General features: G+C 38.2%; 1 long non-coding RNA gene across 1 annotated transcript; it reads right to left on the bottom strand.

Moving 5' to 3' along the window:
* Positions 1-9,860: 9,860 nt before the first annotated feature.
* Positions 9,861-16,502, bottom strand: LOC107676189 (uncharacterized). Its single transcript, XR_001632706.1, has 3 exons — positions 16,492-16,502; positions 11,260-11,262; positions 9,861-9,938 (listed from the first exon to the last, which is right to left on the bottom strand). It is a non-coding gene; the product is annotated as an uncharacterized LOC107676189 (long non-coding RNA).
* Positions 16,503-17,856: the final 1,354 nt, after the last annotated feature.

Genomic DNA, 17,856 nt, shown 5'->3' with positions numbered 1-17,856 from the left:
CCATGTGATTGGCTGGCTAACTTGTGTGAGTAGGACAGGGGTTTTCAATCCTGGCTTTACTTGTAAATAAAATTCCATTTACCACTATAGAAGTTTACTCAACTATGATGACTTCTGCTTCTGCTTCCCCGGAAAAGTGGAAAGGGATGGAGAAAGAACGAAATGTAACTGTTTGAAATGCATGTGCACTGTTCAGTTGAATGATAACGTTTGCTTTCTTTGATGAAATGCTGTTAAACTGAAGAGACCAAGCAAACTGTCAGCTTAAATAACCACAAGATTATAATACAAAAGATCGCACCATTTATTTGTCGATCTGACATGCGTGGAAGTTGCGATGTAACAGCTTGTTGTTTGTCATTTCTCCGATCACAAATGCAGACATGATTTTATGTTTACGCGGCGCGATGCAATGCAATGCGTAAAAAGACAGTATAAGCCATTATAATCAGTAATTATGTCCCCACTGGATGCAACAAATGCCTCATTTATAATGGGTTTTAATATTTTTGTCTCATCGCTCTGGCCGGACAGTGCATCACAGTATGGTAAGGGGCGTAACATTTCCGTCAAACGCTTGAGGTATTCGGCCAATCACAATGAACTGGATAGCTGGCCAATCAGAGCACACCTCGCTTTTCAGACCGATGAGCTTTGTAAAAATCGATGCGTTTCAGAAAGGCGGGGCATAGAGGAGAAACAATAATGTACAGTATGTGGAAAATAATGTGTTTTTTGAACCTTAAACCGCATAAACACATTTCATTTTACCAAATACACAAAATAATGTTCTTTTTAGCAACATCATATGACCCCTTTAAAATAAACCTTCAACCCTCTCTCAATGTACCATAGTAAATCTGTTGTAGTTAAACTTGTCCACATGGTTTTATGTTAATATTATTGAAAATAACAGATCATTTAGTGTTACATGTTCTTTGTTGTTTATTCTAAATAAAGAAGTATGTTCATTAATGTACAGATATGTTGTATTCTAAGTTTCTATTTTTATAATTTATATATGATGAAGATAAATGGACATTTGTGTTTCAAACATTTATTGAAGGTGTTTGTGTGAATGGCTGTATGTGTGAATGCCTTGTGATGATGCTCTTTGGAATAAAATAAAAACTACCTCTCAAAACAGTGTTTGGTGATCATTTTTAAACAGTTAAAAACTATTGCGGATGTTAACACACACACACACACGTTTGTTTCTGTGAATTGTGGGGACTTTCCATAGACTTCTATTATTTTTATACTGACCAAACGATATTTTCTATCCCAACCCACTAATTCTCAAAGTGTGGTACGCGGGCTCCCTCTAGTGGTACGCAGAGGAATCACTGAATTAAATATATATTCATGTTAAAACACTTTTAAAAAGTTTGCAAGGTCGCTAAATGATGTCTGTGTTAATTATTTTTTTTGATCAAGTACTGTACATATTTTACTTTACATTTAAGTACAGTACAGTTTTTTTACTTTCTAAGTACAGTACAGTTTTTATTTAACTTTTAGGTACAGTAGGGTATATTTTAATTTAATCATTTAAGTTTTTTATTTACCTGTATGTAAGCACAGTGCAGTGTTAATGTTCAAACTGTATTTACAATGTTAAAGTGGCTGACAACAACAAATATTCTTATCAGGAATAAAACTGCCTTGTTTTTGATCTGTGCAGAGCTGTAGCTGAATAGGTAGGCCTACTACGCTACTGTATTTTAATGTTGGTCATTATGGTGGTACTTGGAGAGCCAAATATTTTCTGAGGTGGTACTTGGTGTAAAAAGTTTGAGAACCACTGGTATAGTCAAAGTCTTTTACCCCCGGGTTCACAGACAAGGCTTAAGCCTAGTCCCAGACTAAAATGTAAGTCTGAGCTGTTTCAACTGAAAGAACTTGCACTGATTGATCTTAAAATATATCAGTGCCTTTGTTTTGTCTCAAGATGGACACCAGTAATGTTTTTTTCTAAGGCGCGTTTATAAAAATTACTTCAATGTCTTAATTGACCTATGGCCTAATCCTGGCTTAGTCTAAGCCCTGTCTGTGATTAGAATGTCTAGATCTGAACATAAATAACCATGTGATTGGCTGGCTAACTTGTGTGAGTAGGACAGGGGTTTTCAATCCTGGCTTTACTTGTAAATAAAATTCCATTTACCACTATAGAAGTTTACTCAACTATGATGACTTCTGCTTCTGCTTCCCCGGAAAAGTGGAAAGGGATGGAGAAAGAACGAAATGTAACTGTTTGAAATGCATGTGCACTGTTCAGTTGAATGATAACGTTTGCTTTCTTTGATGAAATGCTGTTAAACTGAAGAGACCAAGCAAACTGTCAGCTTAAATAACCACAAGATTATAATACAAAAGATCGCACCATTTATTTGTCGATCTGACATGCGTGGAAGTTGCGATGTAACAGTCCTAAAGCTACAGAATTACTGAGCAGAGATTCACCACCGGAGAGCGGAGATGTACTGTATTACTTTTTACATACAACTATACATATTAATATATATTTACATATATCAAAAATAAAGTTTCATTCATCACCAATAACATCATCAGTATTTCACAAAACAAAATAATCAATCCATTCACAAATGAGTGCAAAATGTCTGAGGGAATAAAGTATTGAGGGAATAAAATGAATGTAAATGTCATTGGCTCTTCACAGGATGTGCAAAATAGAGTTTGGCAAAGTGATGTCAGAGTTCATTCAACATGAGGGTGATCCAGAGAGAAATGGTGGTCCAAAAACTCTAGCAGTAATGAGTTAAATTCCAAGGGTTTGAACAAAATACAAGCTCACACTTGAGTCAATCGAGAAGTCTTCAAACAAAGTAAATACAAAAGCCCTTCTGAGGTTTTGAACACAGATGCTCCTCAACAATCGGTTTTCAGGTGTAGCATTTCTTTCACATGACCCTCATATCATGCAGATGCTGTAGAATGTAGTAAAATGTTCGGTATAAATATAGTTATTAAGAATAATGTACTGAGATTTCACAATCACAGGTGAAGACACCATAAGCCAGAAAAAGAGAAGAAAAAGTAAAGTTCATTTAGGATTAGTGATATTCTAGGTTAATCTATCAATGGAAGCACTGTATGATTGCTGTTTATATAATGTACTGGTAACACTGAGATAAGGTATATATAAATAGCCTAACTATATGGTTTCTATAATATTTGCTATGAAAAACAATAACCTGAAGATATTCTGTATAAGTACAAATGCACAACAAACAACTGATATGGCTTAATAACAAAAATACTGTGATTATATTCCATTACTCATTTAATATATTTAGTACATCATTAATATAATAAAATTCAATATGAATATTCTACTTTTCTGCCACAATACCATGGTTACTGTCAAAGTTACTACAGTAAAACCATGGTAAAAGTTGGTTATTTGTAAATTGAAACGCCTTCTAACTGGATCATTGTTGCAGAGGTGTTTCCACATCAGTTGTTGAGAATGATCCAGCTCTGATTTATTTGGCTTTAAACTAGTTTAAATCGCACACCTATGTGCAGGGCCATATTAACCATTGGGCTAGGTGGGGCTGAAGGTCCGGGGCCCGAGCAAGAAGAGGGCCCGTGATTGACTGTGGGGTAGATTGACTGGCGCGCTGATCATCAAAGTCACCACGCCCCCCACTTATTAGGGCTGTTATTTAATTGAGCTTTTCCGTAAATTCCATGTATTACCATTTGAGATTGAAGCGTAAAGTCTGAATTTGGTTTTCCAATCAAATGCATTTATTCTATATTTGACATGTGAACGATATGCGCACGTATCTATCAGGTGATCGCTGCTCAGTATGTCTGCATTCACCTCTCTTCACTTCATTCTGGAGTAATCTGGAAATGGTCACGCAAAGAACAATATTCGATAAGTAAAAATTTCAGCAATTCTGAGAGAGAGGGGCTCAAAAAATTAAAAACTTCAAATACAAACAACAGAAAAAAAAAACCTGCTATCAGGTTATTTTACTAAAGCTGATGATGGAGTGGAAGTTGTTGGAACAGCAAGTGAACCGGGCACATGGAGCAGATAAATACAGTATCATCGTCCACACAGATTTTAGGTTAGTTTGATTATTAACTGGATGTATATTTTTTTTGTGTTTGAACAAACTCTATATTCATTTAAGGGTTGGGAGATAATCCGGTAGAAATATATCAATCGTTTTGCGCATCAAGATGTAGGCTAAGCTATCATTTAAACGCTTTTTAAGCAGGTTTTAAAACAAATGGCTTAAACTGTTAATGAAGCAGTGGGGCAGAATTCATTCTGCGTGCATTAAGACCGTGATTCGCGCGGCATGCACCTGCTCGTATTGCGACTGACTAAACTTGTTGCTCTTTGTGCTTAAATGTTCAAATACATAGTTATGTGTCAAAAATTATTATCTTTGCGAGTATCCTCGTAAACACAGTTATTTGTGTCTTAAATTAACATTAATAGTTAAAGATAAAACATATGTAGTGTTAGGCTACATGAGATCCTGCCTATATAATGAGATCTTAAAAGGATAGTTCACCCAAAAATGAAGATACTGTCATCATATACTTACCCTCAAATTGTTCTAAACCTCTATGAATTTCTTTGTTCTCCTCAACATAAAAGAATATATTTTGAAAAATGATCACAACTAGTTTCTGGTCCCCATTGACTACAATAGTATATATTTTTCCATACTATTGAAGTCATGGGGGCCCAGCAACTGTCTGATTACCAGTATTGTTCCAAATATATTATTTTGCATTTAACAGCAGAAGGAATCTCATACAGGTTTAGAACAACAACATAATTTTCATTTTTGGGTGAACTATTCCTCTAACGCAGCCTAATATAGCTGCTGTTGCCATAATGTAAATCAAACATCAGAAAGAAAATCACTTACTGTCCTTGACTGAATCACTTTTGTAAAATAAATAAGAATGAATGTATATTGAATATATACATTGGAGACCATTCAGTCTATTTGTACATTTTCTTTATACATCATAATATTATTCAGTGCTTTAAGTTTTTCAAGTAGGTTGATTTCTTATGATCTTTGTTCTGTTGTAGCCTAATTTATGACTGTTTACTTGTCTTCAGTAAGTTTATTTTTACTTAGGCTAGTATTATTTTTTGTGATATTGAAATTGGTAACAAAAATTATGAAATTTCAGTGCATCAAGAATTTTGATATGGGATAAAAATCCTATTTAAAGCATATATGTCATTATTGTGAAGGGGGGCCCTGCAGTAAGTCATAGCCCCGGGGCCCAGTGCAGTCTTAATGTGGCCCTGCCTATGTGATTTGTCCTGGAGAACTCTGTGCTGAACTCGAGCTCGATCACTATCTCACTGCGCTGTTTAGTGGTCTCGTGATCACAACTGGTCAGTGTAGTAGATACATTCACTTTTAGCTCTCTTTTAGCAGTCTGGAGCCCTGGTAGACTACTGTCAATTACACTTTTATTTAATAGTTTATTTTATTTAATTGCCTTATCTTGGCATTGTATTATTAGTGGAAAATTTTATACATCTTTATTTGACCTCAAAGCATATCACCTCCCGCCTTCTATTTAAATATAGAAAACACCTGTCAGCAGAATTTTGTCTGACATCTGGACATGTCATTTGTTTTTATCATAGAATCATATAAAATAACTGGTTGCTGTGGTGCAAAACTATTAACTTTTTACAACAAAAAGAATAGCAATGTACAGTGAAAGAATTGCAAGATTTACTAGTCATTAGCTATTTTTATAAAAAAAATGCAACCGCATTTAAAAAATATTTTGACATGAAATTCAAATATTTTTCTATTCATCTATTAGTCTGCATTTCTTGAACATCTGTTTTGAGAAATTATATTTTTCTCCCATTCAAAAATGAATCCCGCATTCATATGGGATTTATAGCCTACGTCACTCCCACAACTTTGCTGCTTGTATAGGGTATATGGCCTCTAGCAGCACAAAAAACAAAACTTTTATTTCAATTGTGAATGGATTATAAGCCCTATTTAGCCTAGAAAGTGTGCAAATAGCCCTTACTTTATAATCACTAAAAAGGTGTCACTTACTTCAGTTTATCACAAAGTTCCTTTATAATCAATGAACCTCTTATTTACACCGTGTTACAGTGAGAGGATTCACAAGCGTTCAGGAAAGAAATCGGGCGTTTAGATGTGAATGAATGCAATGGCCAATCACAGGTGTTCAATAAATCAACAGATATGTCTGCGATTGGCTACATTGCTCAGCGCTACGAAAACACGTTGTAAATAGAATCTTTTTTTTTTGGCAATTTACAGAGCAAACACAAATGAGCACTGGAGCCTTTACCAAATCTGTTTTGCCAATATCCTATCATTACAGTTTTAACTGAAGGTGCTTTTGACTGCATGAGAAAATGGATGTGTGGCGTGAGAGCGTGAGAAAAGTTTCAATTGCATGAGTCTCATGAGTTGGCAGCCCTGTATATTATCATTGTGGACTGAGAGCTGAATATGTGTGATTCAATACATTTCAGCTAGCTTTAGAGGAATGTCACTGCCCAGTGGGTGTGGACTTTTTATTTTCTATTTTATTTTATTTTTTCAGTGTCAGTTCACAGCATGGGATTCGGGGCAAGGTGAATGATATATCCTGCTGGGGTCGTTACAGATAGTCCTTCTCCTCCTGTGATTGGCACTGAAGAGCAATCAAACTCCAGCTGATTTTGGGACTTAAATTGATTAAATTGTGAACCTCTGTCTGGCTTCACGCTAGCACGCACATGAAAGTACACCTACCTAGATACACACAATTCTTGAAAGAGCAGACTTGTGAGATCACGAAACTTGTGGTCTACATTTTCATATTTGGCAGATGCTTTTACATGGATTCCCTGGCGATCAAAACTGACTGTGGCATTGCTAACACCATGCTCCTGGATTGATAGGATATGAGTTTTACTTCCAGCCTGATCAGACTCATCAGAGAGGACAGCTTGCTCTTGCAGTGTTCGATACTTTCTCCAAATTATTCTGACTCAGATTTCTTCATCAACTCTTCACCAAGCCATCACCTTGAACTTTTTGTCATGTTTCTCAATCCATTCCTGAACAGTTTTTGCAGTGTGGCAGTGTGGCACCCCACAACACTAGCCGTTTTGGAGATGCTCTGACCCAGTCGTCTAGCCATCGTCACTATTTGGCCCTTGTCAAAGTCACTCAGATCTTTTCATGTGCCCATTTTTCCTGCTTTCAACAGATGACATCCAAGCACTGACTGTTTGCTTGCAATCCCACACCTTGACAAGTGGCATTATAATGATATAATCAGTGTGATTCACTTCATCTTTAGCCCGATTCAGACGGCAAATGTTTCTCATGGGGATGTGAGCTATTTTCAACATTTACAGGGGTGAGTCAGTGATTTTAGTGCTGTACGAGTCCAGAATGTTGTGTTTTTCTCCCACCATCCGTGTAAAAATCCCCGGCTGAATTACCTACTGTTTTTTTGACAAACACCAAGTTCGTGTGGTAATTTAATTTCCGTCCGACACAAAGTTCCTTTATAATCAATGAACCTCTTATTTACACCGTGTTACAGTGAGAGGATTCACAAGCGTTCAGGAAAGAAATCGGGCGTTTAGATGTGAATGAATGCAATGGCCAATCACAGGTGTTCAATAAATCAACAGATATGTCTGCGATTGGCTACATTGCTCAGCGCTACGAAAACACGTTGTAAATAGAATCTTTTTTTTTTGGCAATTTACAGAGCAAACACAAATGAGCACTGGAGCCTTTACCAAATCTGTTTTGCCAATATCCTATCATTACAGTTTTAACTGAAGGTGCTTTTGACTGCATGAGAAAATGGATGTGTGGCGTGAGAGCGTGAGAAAAGTTTCAATTGCATGAGTCTCATGAGTTGGCAGCCCTGTATATTATCATTGTGGACTGAGAGCTGAATATGTGTGATTCAATACATTTCAGCTAGCTTTAGAGGAATGTCACTGCCCAGTGGGTGTGGACTTTTTATTTTCTATTTTATTTTATTTTTTCAGTGTCAGTTCACAGCATGGGATTCGGGGCAAGGTGAATGATATATCCTGCTGGGGTCGTTACAGATAGTCCTTCTCCTCCTGTGATTGGCACTGAAGAGCAATCAAACTCCAGCTGATTTTGGGACTTAAATTGATTAAATTGTGAACCTCTGTCTGGCTTCACGCTAGCACGCACATGAAAGTACACCTACCTAGATACACACAATTCTTGAAAGAGCAGACTTGTGAGATCACGAAACTTGTGGTCTACATTTTCATATTTGGCAGATGCTTTTACATGGATTCCCTGGCGATCAAAACTGACTGTGGCATTGCTAACACCATGCTCCTGGATTGATAGGATATGAGTTTTACTTCCAGCCTGATCAGACTCATCAGAGAGGACAGCTTGCTCTTGCAGTGTTCGATACTTTCTCCAAATTATTCTGACTCAGATTTCTTCATCAACTCTTCACCAAGCCATCACCTTGAACTTTTTGTCATGTTTCTCAATCCATTCCTGAACAGTTTTTGCAGTGTGGCAGTGTGGCACCCCACAACACTAGCCGTTTTGGAGATGCTCTGACCCAGTCGTCTAGCCATCGTCACTATTTGGCCCTTGTCAAAGTCACTCAGATCTTTTCATGTGCCCATTTTTCCTGCTTTCAACAGATGACATCCAAGCACTGACTGTTTGCTTGCAATCCCACACCTTGACAAGTGGCATTATAATGATATAATCAGTGTGATTCACTTCATCTTTAGCCCGATTCAGACGGCAAATGTTTCTCATGGGGATGTGAGCTATTTTCAACATTTACAGGGGTGAGTCAGTGATTTTAGTGCTGTACGAGTCCAGAATGTTGTGTTTTTCTCCCACCATCCGTGTAAAAATCCCCGGCTGAATTACCTACTGTTTTTTTGACAAACACCAAGTTCGTGTGGTAATTTAATTTCCGTCCGAATCCACATCTCTGAGTTTACAAGAAGAAATCGATTCAAAATTCACCACAGTATATAATTTTCGCCACTAGAAGGCACATATTCAAAACAAACAAAGACACAAAAGGCATAGTTTGATGACGCCATGATTGAGTGTGGAATCATGGGAGTTGGCGTCTTCATCCCCAACTGATACATTCCAACAGGACTCGAGCAGAAATCATGTTCATGGATGAGCTAGTGTATTTATCAAGATTTATTAACATCACTGTAGTATGAAGCGGGGTGGAGCTGAGAGCCATGGAAGAGGAACTAGGCCGCCAGAGCGATTGCTAATGAGAGACGAGTGTGACACAAGGCTCAAAAGCAGCGGAGCTTTTATTGTGCCACAGTTGACCGCTTCAGCCCAAAGTATGCTTCACTTTTTACGCATGCGTGAGGAACAGCGTACAGTGCGTGACCCGAATTTGGTCATCAGAATAGTATGTGCGCACTATACACGCACCACCCTATTTTGTACTTTGTACAGGCAGGTCGCATATGCGCATTAAATTTGTTTTGCAGTAATCAGTTGATCCACAAGGTGGCAACACTGCCCGGGGCCATTGTTTCACAGTAGAAAACAAAACTAAAGAGAGGGAACAACAACAAAATAGCAGAGACTGCAGCAATAACAACAGACGGCTGCACTGACAAGCGCTTGTGAGCAAGAGGGTATGAGACTTTGGTTTAAAAAAGTTTTTAAATATTTGTTATCAGTCATAAATTATGTGGAAAAATAGAGCAGACACTGGACATGGATGAAGCTTTCTAGAGTGCATGTGTCAACCTCCCGCGTTCACACAACACTAAATGGAGTATACTTCGAAAGGCTATGCGTTCGACTGTTAGCATACGCTAGTGTACGCGTACAAAAACGAAGTATACGTTGGGCTTTCCACTCCTTCCGGTCATGTGTATGTGGGGTAAAGCAGTGCTGTTTTATCATACTACATACATTTGAGTGTGTTGAAATTTCTGTTATAATTTTATAATGCTACTCTGTGCATTCATCGCCTGTCTAATTAAACTATTAAGGTGATGTTCCACAGGGCAACTTTTTAAACAATATTGCCTCAGCAGGCAAACAGGTGAGACACAGGGCCCATGACCGATCTAAAGTATCCAGATAGAAATTTGTCTTTGGTGTTTCCAAGTTTTCCACAATATAAAACCAGAAATCGAGAGTATATGTTTTTTTGTTTGTTTGTTTTTTTTATTAGAGAACTTGTAAGCAACACTATGACAGAAAAACAGGCATCAAAAACAGAAGCTCCAAAGATGATTAAAGAACAAAAAAAATAAAAAATTATAATAAAACAAAACAAAAAAGAAGACAGATTAGTAATATCTTACAATAGACGTAGCTTTTACGTTTTTCACAACTTTAAGAGACTACATTAAAAGAGTAAGTTCGTTAGAGAAAACGTTGTATAAAGGAGGTGATTTCGACAATCAAAATGTATGAATGAAGAATTTGCCATTCAGGATGATGAAATGTACAAAATCTAAAGTCATGTCAGCAGTTCGTGGACATCACAATAGATGTTGGTGCGGGAACTAAAAAAAAAAGGTTCTAGAGGATGATGTGTTTTGCCAGCTGCTTAGTTTGAACTATTATTATAACAGAACTATTCCAAACAATGTGGGCGCAAGGCACTCTCCGTCAAGACTTCAAGGATGCCACCATAGTGCACCTCTACAAACGTAAAGGAAACAGACAGATGTGTGAAAATCACAGAGGAATCTCACTTCTCTGCATTGCAGGTAAAATTCTTGCGAGAATTCTTCGGAACCTCCTTACGGTGCACCAAGAGCAGGGGCTGCTTCCTGAGAGCCAGTGTGGATTCAGGAAAGAACGAGGAACAGTAGACATGATATTTGCTGCCCGACAACTTCAAGAAAAGTGCCAGGAGCAAAATGTTGACTTCTATACGACCTTTGTGGACCTAACCAAGGCATTCGACACTGAAAGACGTGAGGGGCTCTGGAAGATCATGAGCCAGTTTGGTTGCCCAGAAAGATTCATCTGTATAGTAAGACAATTCCACGAGGGCATGCAGGCTCATGTGCTTGATAATGGAGATCTATCTGTTCCCTTCCCAGTTACGAATGGAGTGAAGCAAGGCTGTGTGCTTGCCCCCACACTGTTCATGATGTTCTCTGCAATGCTGTCAGATGCCTTTCTGGACACCGACCTTGGCATTGACATCAAGTTCTACGGACTTTTTGTTTACTGATGACTGTGCCCTGAATGCAGGAAGTGCTCAAGATATGCAAGATAGCCTGGAACTGTTCTCCACAGCATGTAATAACTTCAGCTTGACTATCAGCACAAAGAAGACTGTGGGGATCTATCAGCCTGCCCCAGGAAACCCATACCAGGAGCCCGCTGTGACTGTGAACAACCAGACACTGGTAGCTGTGGACAAGTTTACCTACCTAGGGAGCACCCTCTCACGATGTGTGCCGATGTCAGAATAGCCCAGGTCAGCTCTGCCTTCAGCAGACTTAGTTCATCAGTGTGGGAGCGTAAAGGGATCAGCCTCACCACCAAGCTGAAGGTTTACAGAGCAGTAGTCCTCTCTGCCCTCCTCTATGCCTCTGAAACTTGGACAGTGTACCAGCGACATGCAAAGAAGCTGAATTGTTTCCATCTCTGCTGTCCGCGTAAATTGTTAAAAGTGAGGTGGCAGGATAAATTCCCCAACACAGAAATACTTGAAAGGACAAAGCATGCCCAGTATCTCCACATTGTTGCAAAAATCTCAGTTCCGCTGGGCTGGTCACATTGTGAGAATGCCAAATTAACGTTTACCAAAACGCATCCTGTATGGAGAGCTGAAAAGAGATGCACGCTCGCAAGTTGGACAGAAAAAGAGGTTTAAAGATACTCTAAAAGCCTCAATGAAAGACTTCGGCATCAATCCCTCCACTTGGGTAGACCTCGCACCGGATCGCTCAGCCTGGCACCTTGCTGTATTAAATGGGGCCATGGTCTTAGAGCAGATGCACAGCAAAACTGCAAAGAAAAAAAGAGCAGTACACAAAGCTAGAGTAAGCAGCAATCAAATGACAGAGAGCACCCCAGCTCACTTGATCTGCCCCGTTTGTCAGAGACACTTCCAGGCCAGGATTGGCCTTATTAGCCATTTGCGAACTCACACTTCCCATCCCTAGACGACATTGATGAAGTTGGTCATCTTCTTATTAGAAGGACGAACAGAGTTTGCAAAGAGGTGTGAAATATGAGTTTGATGAGTTGGCGTCAAAGATTTTGAGTCAGGATAGGCCAAGGGTTGAAATGTGCCAAGGAATGATTGTTAGTGCAGCATTTGTAGACAATGAAGAAAAAAGGTTGATTTCTGAGCCATACAGCACAGCATCTTTTACCTCAACAGCTGTTAGTGTGACAGTTCTTAGCACAATGGCTAGCAGCACAACAGTTATTAGCACAGTACATGCTAGTACTGTAGCTTGCAGTGCAGTAGCTATCAGGTCTGATGTGCATGATAGTGAAGACAGCATTAGTTGCAATATTGTTGCAAGTGGATCTGGTGTTCATGATGAGGGGGTTGTAGAGGTACAAGACATTTTTGATGATGTCAATTTGGATTTTAAGGATGTGTAACTAATTTTAACTGAAAAAGCAGAGAAACAATCTTTCCAAAATGATTGTACACTCTGCCAACCCCTCACAACTGTTACAAAAACAGCGTAGAGAAAAGTTAGACAGCAACATATTAGTTGGATATATTTTGTGTAAAATCTTCAGGTGAATTTTTCTTACCTTATTTGAAATACAAAATTTGTAAGGTAAAAGCCATGCTTTTCTCCAATGGAATCTAGGATGGAATTACAATAAAATTTCTCTCTTGGAATAACTCTCTTTTTTTCATGAAAGACATGTCTAATATCTTTGTTAGCCAGCAAAAATTAAAATCCGCACACGGTTATATGCAGGGCTTACACCTCCTCAAAAAATCTGTATTCAATGCTTCATCAGAGGCCAAAAAAAAACAAGTGCAAAAAGTACAAAAGGTGTACAAAGGTGCAATATGTTTTCGAGACAAAGCTCTTCCTCAGTGCCACATTGATTAGTGCACATCTGCACACATTAAAACATCAATATTCACCATGGAATTTCTTATTCATAATTTTACCCATAAATCTTATAAATGTTTCTTATATACTGTACATACATTACAAAAAACAATTCAAAACCAATTCAAATCAAAAATCCATTTGCATTCTCTTTGTAAAAGTTGGCATTCCATGTCACCACCCCTTCGAAGCTGTGGTATGTTCTATTACCGTAAAATCCAAGTCCGATATGGAATGTGCCGCTTCATCAAAATGACGAGCTACTGGAGATTTTATATCCTTTCTCCTAATGGAGCTCATGTGTTCAATAATACTTGATCTATTTGCTAATTGCTTATTACACACACAAGTCAACAAATAAATGACATTAGTGGATGCACGAGTGGTAAACTGTCTAATACGATACACTCGATCTGTCACGCAACTCTTGAAAGACACCTGTTTTCTCCGTATATATTTAAAAGCAGCACATTTATGACAGGAAAAAAAGCCTACTTCATTACCAATACGATCTCTTTTCTTATTACCCGCAAAAGTGTCTGATCTTACAAGATAATCTCTTATGTTCTTCGCTCTATAATGCGAGAATAACGGGGGGTCAGAGAAAAGGCGTGCACATACAGGATCGCTGGTTAGGATGTGCCAATGTTTTTTAATCACATCCTTAATCTCACGACTATGTTTCAAATATGTTGTAGTACAAATAACCGAAAATGCATTAGATTTTACTTTATTTCCAATCCGTGCATCAGTTAAAGTTTCATGTTGCACATTTACTTCTTCAGAAGACCCTCGAATCCTCTCCAGTGCACCATCCAATCACTTATTAGGATAACCCGTAAGGGTAAACTGTTTATACATTCTCACAAATCTTTTTCTCAAATTTAGAATTCTCAGTGCAAATTCGTTTTAAACTGAGAAATTGCAGTTGAAGCAATGCCTTCTTCAAATAGGTTGGATGAGCACTCGTAGAGTGCAAAATTAAATTTTTATCAGTAGGCTTGGTATCAAGAAAAGATACTGAACAGGTATCCACTTCTACATTAAATTTGATCGAATCCACCATATTGTTAAGATGCAAGATAAAATTATCAAGCATGTTCCAAGAACCGTTAAAAATACAGAATATGTCAAAGATATGTTATCTTTTCCACAACACGATGTTACTTAGAAACGGATTATTATCCCATATGTATCTCTCTTCCAAACAGCCCATAAATAGGCACGCATAATCAGGAGAAAACTTAGAGCCCATAGCAGCGCCCTGTTTCTGTTAGAAATATTCATCCTCAAAAAATGTAATCGTTTTTTTTTCTAAAAGCAATTAAATCATATCCAATACAAACTCGGAAGGAGGAGATTTCTCATTCCTTTGCTCCAAGAAAAACTTCATAGCCTTCAAACCTTTCTTATGGGGAATATTCGTATATAGCGAGACAACATTCATTGTTGTAAGACAGAGAGACACATCCTGCTCAACATGTATGATATTCAACTGCTTTAGAAAGTCACCCATGTCCTTTAAATACGATGGAAGATTCTCAACTAATGGTCTCAAAATCCGATCTACATATTGAGACAGGTTCTAACAGGCAATCATTCGATGCCACAATAGGGTGACCAGGCGTATAAATTACGGGAGTGACAGGACAATCTTTCGTTAAAACTGATTTATACATCCCTTTTGATATGATTCCTCACGGAACTTATCCACCTCCACCTTAAAATTAATAGTGGGATCACGATCTAACTTCATGTAACAGGTCTCATTGGACAATTGTAATTTAACTTCTGCTATATAATATTCCTTATTAAACAATACCAACCCTCCACCCTTATCAGCCGGTTTCCAAATCACATCAGTTTTCTTCGACAAATGTTCAAGAGTGTTGAAAATGTGTATGAACAAATGTTCTCCTTCTTGTCGAACGTAATGGTCTTTTTCCGGGACCTCCAAAAGTAAGCCCTGCATATAACTGTGTGCAGATTTTAATTTTTGCTGGCTTCATGTTTTTTGGATCTATGCACCGGACTAATTGTGTGATTTGATATTGGGCATCTGGCGCTGCTCCTCTTCTGTGACTTAATATCTTTGTTAGTGCGTATTTTATCAAATAAATTTTTACCATTTATAAGGAAATTACAATCTTTATTGTCAACTTTATAATAAGTCAGGTGGCTGCACATTAAATTAATAAGCCCAGAGGCAATAACTTTGATTACTACAGAAAATTCTTTAAATTTTATAGGTAAGTTGTACATCCGTGAGCCAACCATTTCTCCAAAAATATACTCTTGCCTTTATTCCAAATTTCGTTATTCCAAATTTTCAATCTGGATAAACCTTGTACCTTTGTTAATACATTTTTGCCTAAAATAGATAAATCTCTTCTTAAACAATTGTCGAAAATCTTTTTTTTTTCTTAATCTTGTTATAAAAATTAAGCTGCTGCCTAACTGACAAGTTTTTTTGATATATACATTCCTAAATATTGAAGATGGCCGCAGCGTGAGTGTGTGTCGCAGAGTCTGTTTGAGTTGCTTTATTTGCGCTATGCCCTATTTAGCCTACTGCTTTTTTGTATATAACATGCCATAATCGCCTATCAGTCTAGTCATATTTTCATGATATAGACTGGATAATATTGAATATAATGGCTCTGAGTAAACAAGACCAGATCTCCTTGCAAACTTTATGGGACAGAATACAACTGATTAAGACTGAGATGCTGATTCTAAAGTCGATCCCATTCAAACAAAACTGAGCAGTACACAAATGTCTTTGAATACTGTTGGGGAACATGTTGTGTCACTTGAACAACGTATCGGCGCCAATGAGGATAATCTACAAGATCTTTCGACACAGATTAACGATCTAACCAAAGATAGTGCTCACCTGATGGATAAGGTCCAAGACTTGGAAAATCGCAGCAGTGCTTCTAATCTTCGCTTTTTGTTGGGATTCCAGAATCTTCAGAGGGCCGCGATATTCTTGGTTTCATGGCTCAGCTAATCCTGCAACTATTTGGGCGAGAAAACTTTCCTGCATTTCCCGCTATTGAGAGGGCGCATCGCAACCCTTTGTTTCGGAACAACGACAGAGCTGGTTCAAGGCCTATCCTGATCAAACTTTCCAATTTTCAGGACAAGGTAAAGTTTCTTCATCTTGCCAGAGAGAAGAAGGAGTTGGTGTTTGAAGGTACTCGAACTTACATTTATCCTGATTTCAGTGCGGAACTCTTAAAGGTGACATATCATGAAAATCTGACTTTTCCAGGTTTTAAGTGCTATAATCAGGTCCCCGGTGCATCTACCAACTAAGGAAACGTGAAAAGGATTAACCCAGTAACTTTGTTTTGGTAAGCCTTTTTCTGCAAGCATCTGAGAAAACGAGTGCGTCTGATTTCACTCCCCTAGTGACGTGACAAAGGGATCTCATTATAATATTACCGCCCTTTAATCTGTAAGTTTACACCCACGGCGCCGTCATTTTGATTTCACAAGTGACAACGGTGTACCAGCTCTAATGACATGGTGAAAGTTTGAGCAAAACATGCTAACTGTTCTGTCTTTGGCTGCACAGACGAGCACAGAACACTGTTTAGAGTCCCAGCCTCAGAGGAGACAACAGAGCAGTGCATTTATTGATTTATTTACTGTATATTGCTGCTGCCACACAGATCTAAAATAAACATGCGATTTATTTCCCAGCAGTTTACCTTCACAGACATAACCGACTGTTTTTTGTAACTCATGTGTGTTTAACGCATGATTTCAGCGCGATAAACATGATAATCAGAACCAAAACAGATGTTTTTAGCAGGTATGAGCTGTAAGGGCACAACTCTATTCTGGAAAAGGGGGCGGGGAGCAGCAGCTCATTTGCATTTAAAGAGACAGACCCGAAAAAGAGCGTGTTTCTGCATCCACTCAAAATAGGCATTTTCAAAATGATATTATAAATTATCTGTGGAGTATTATGAGTGGAAACTTCACAGATACATTCTGGGGACACCTGAGACATATTGTAAAATGGGGCATAATATGTCTCCTTTAAAGAGGCGTCGTAGTTTTGATAAAGTCAGACGGTGACTACGTAAACTGAACTTGAAATATTCTCTCCGGTATCCATGTACATTGAGTGTGATTGTTGATGGCAAGCTTCAATTGTACACTTGCCATAAAATTGCTGCTTTTATGTCCTCTATGTTCTCTTCATTATAAAAGCTGTCTAAATGTATAAGATAATTTCCGCAAGGGAAGAGTGAGAGGGGAAGAAATGTACTAGGGATGCACCGCCCACAAGTTACTTAACGGTAGGGAGAGAGAGAGAGAGAGAGCGAGAAAGAGAGAGAGGGAGAGAGAGAGGGAGAGAGCAATTCTGTTGTGTGATCTTTGATGTTCACTCACTTAGCACACGCATCATTTGGATTAAAACTAAATCGTAAAAATAAGACCAATTATAGGGGCATTCACTATAAACGTAATTTATTTTTAACCTTAGGCATACACGACTTTCTGGCGAAAGTGAATCTAGCAGCCTGTGTGAAATGCACTAGGCTGTACTATTCTGCATCAGTACAAATACGTGCAGGCGTTGCGCGTGTTTCGCTTGCTTGAGTATTTCTGCAAAATTTCTGAAAGTAACAAAAACTTGTAAAATACATTTTAATGGGCATAATTAAGTGTGAAAATAACCGAAGGATATACAGTGA

This window comes from Sinocyclocheilus anshuiensis, unplaced genomic scaffold, assembly GCF_001515605.1.
Source record: "Sinocyclocheilus anshuiensis isolate Anshui unplaced genomic scaffold, SAMN03320099.WGS_v1.1 scaffold3835, whole genome shotgun sequence".
NCBI classification, from domain to species: domain Eukaryota; kingdom Metazoa; phylum Chordata; class Actinopteri; order Cypriniformes; family Cyprinidae; genus Sinocyclocheilus; species Sinocyclocheilus anshuiensis.
Note: the sequence above shows the minus strand (reverse complement) of the source record. Positions and strands in the feature narration are given on the sequence as shown.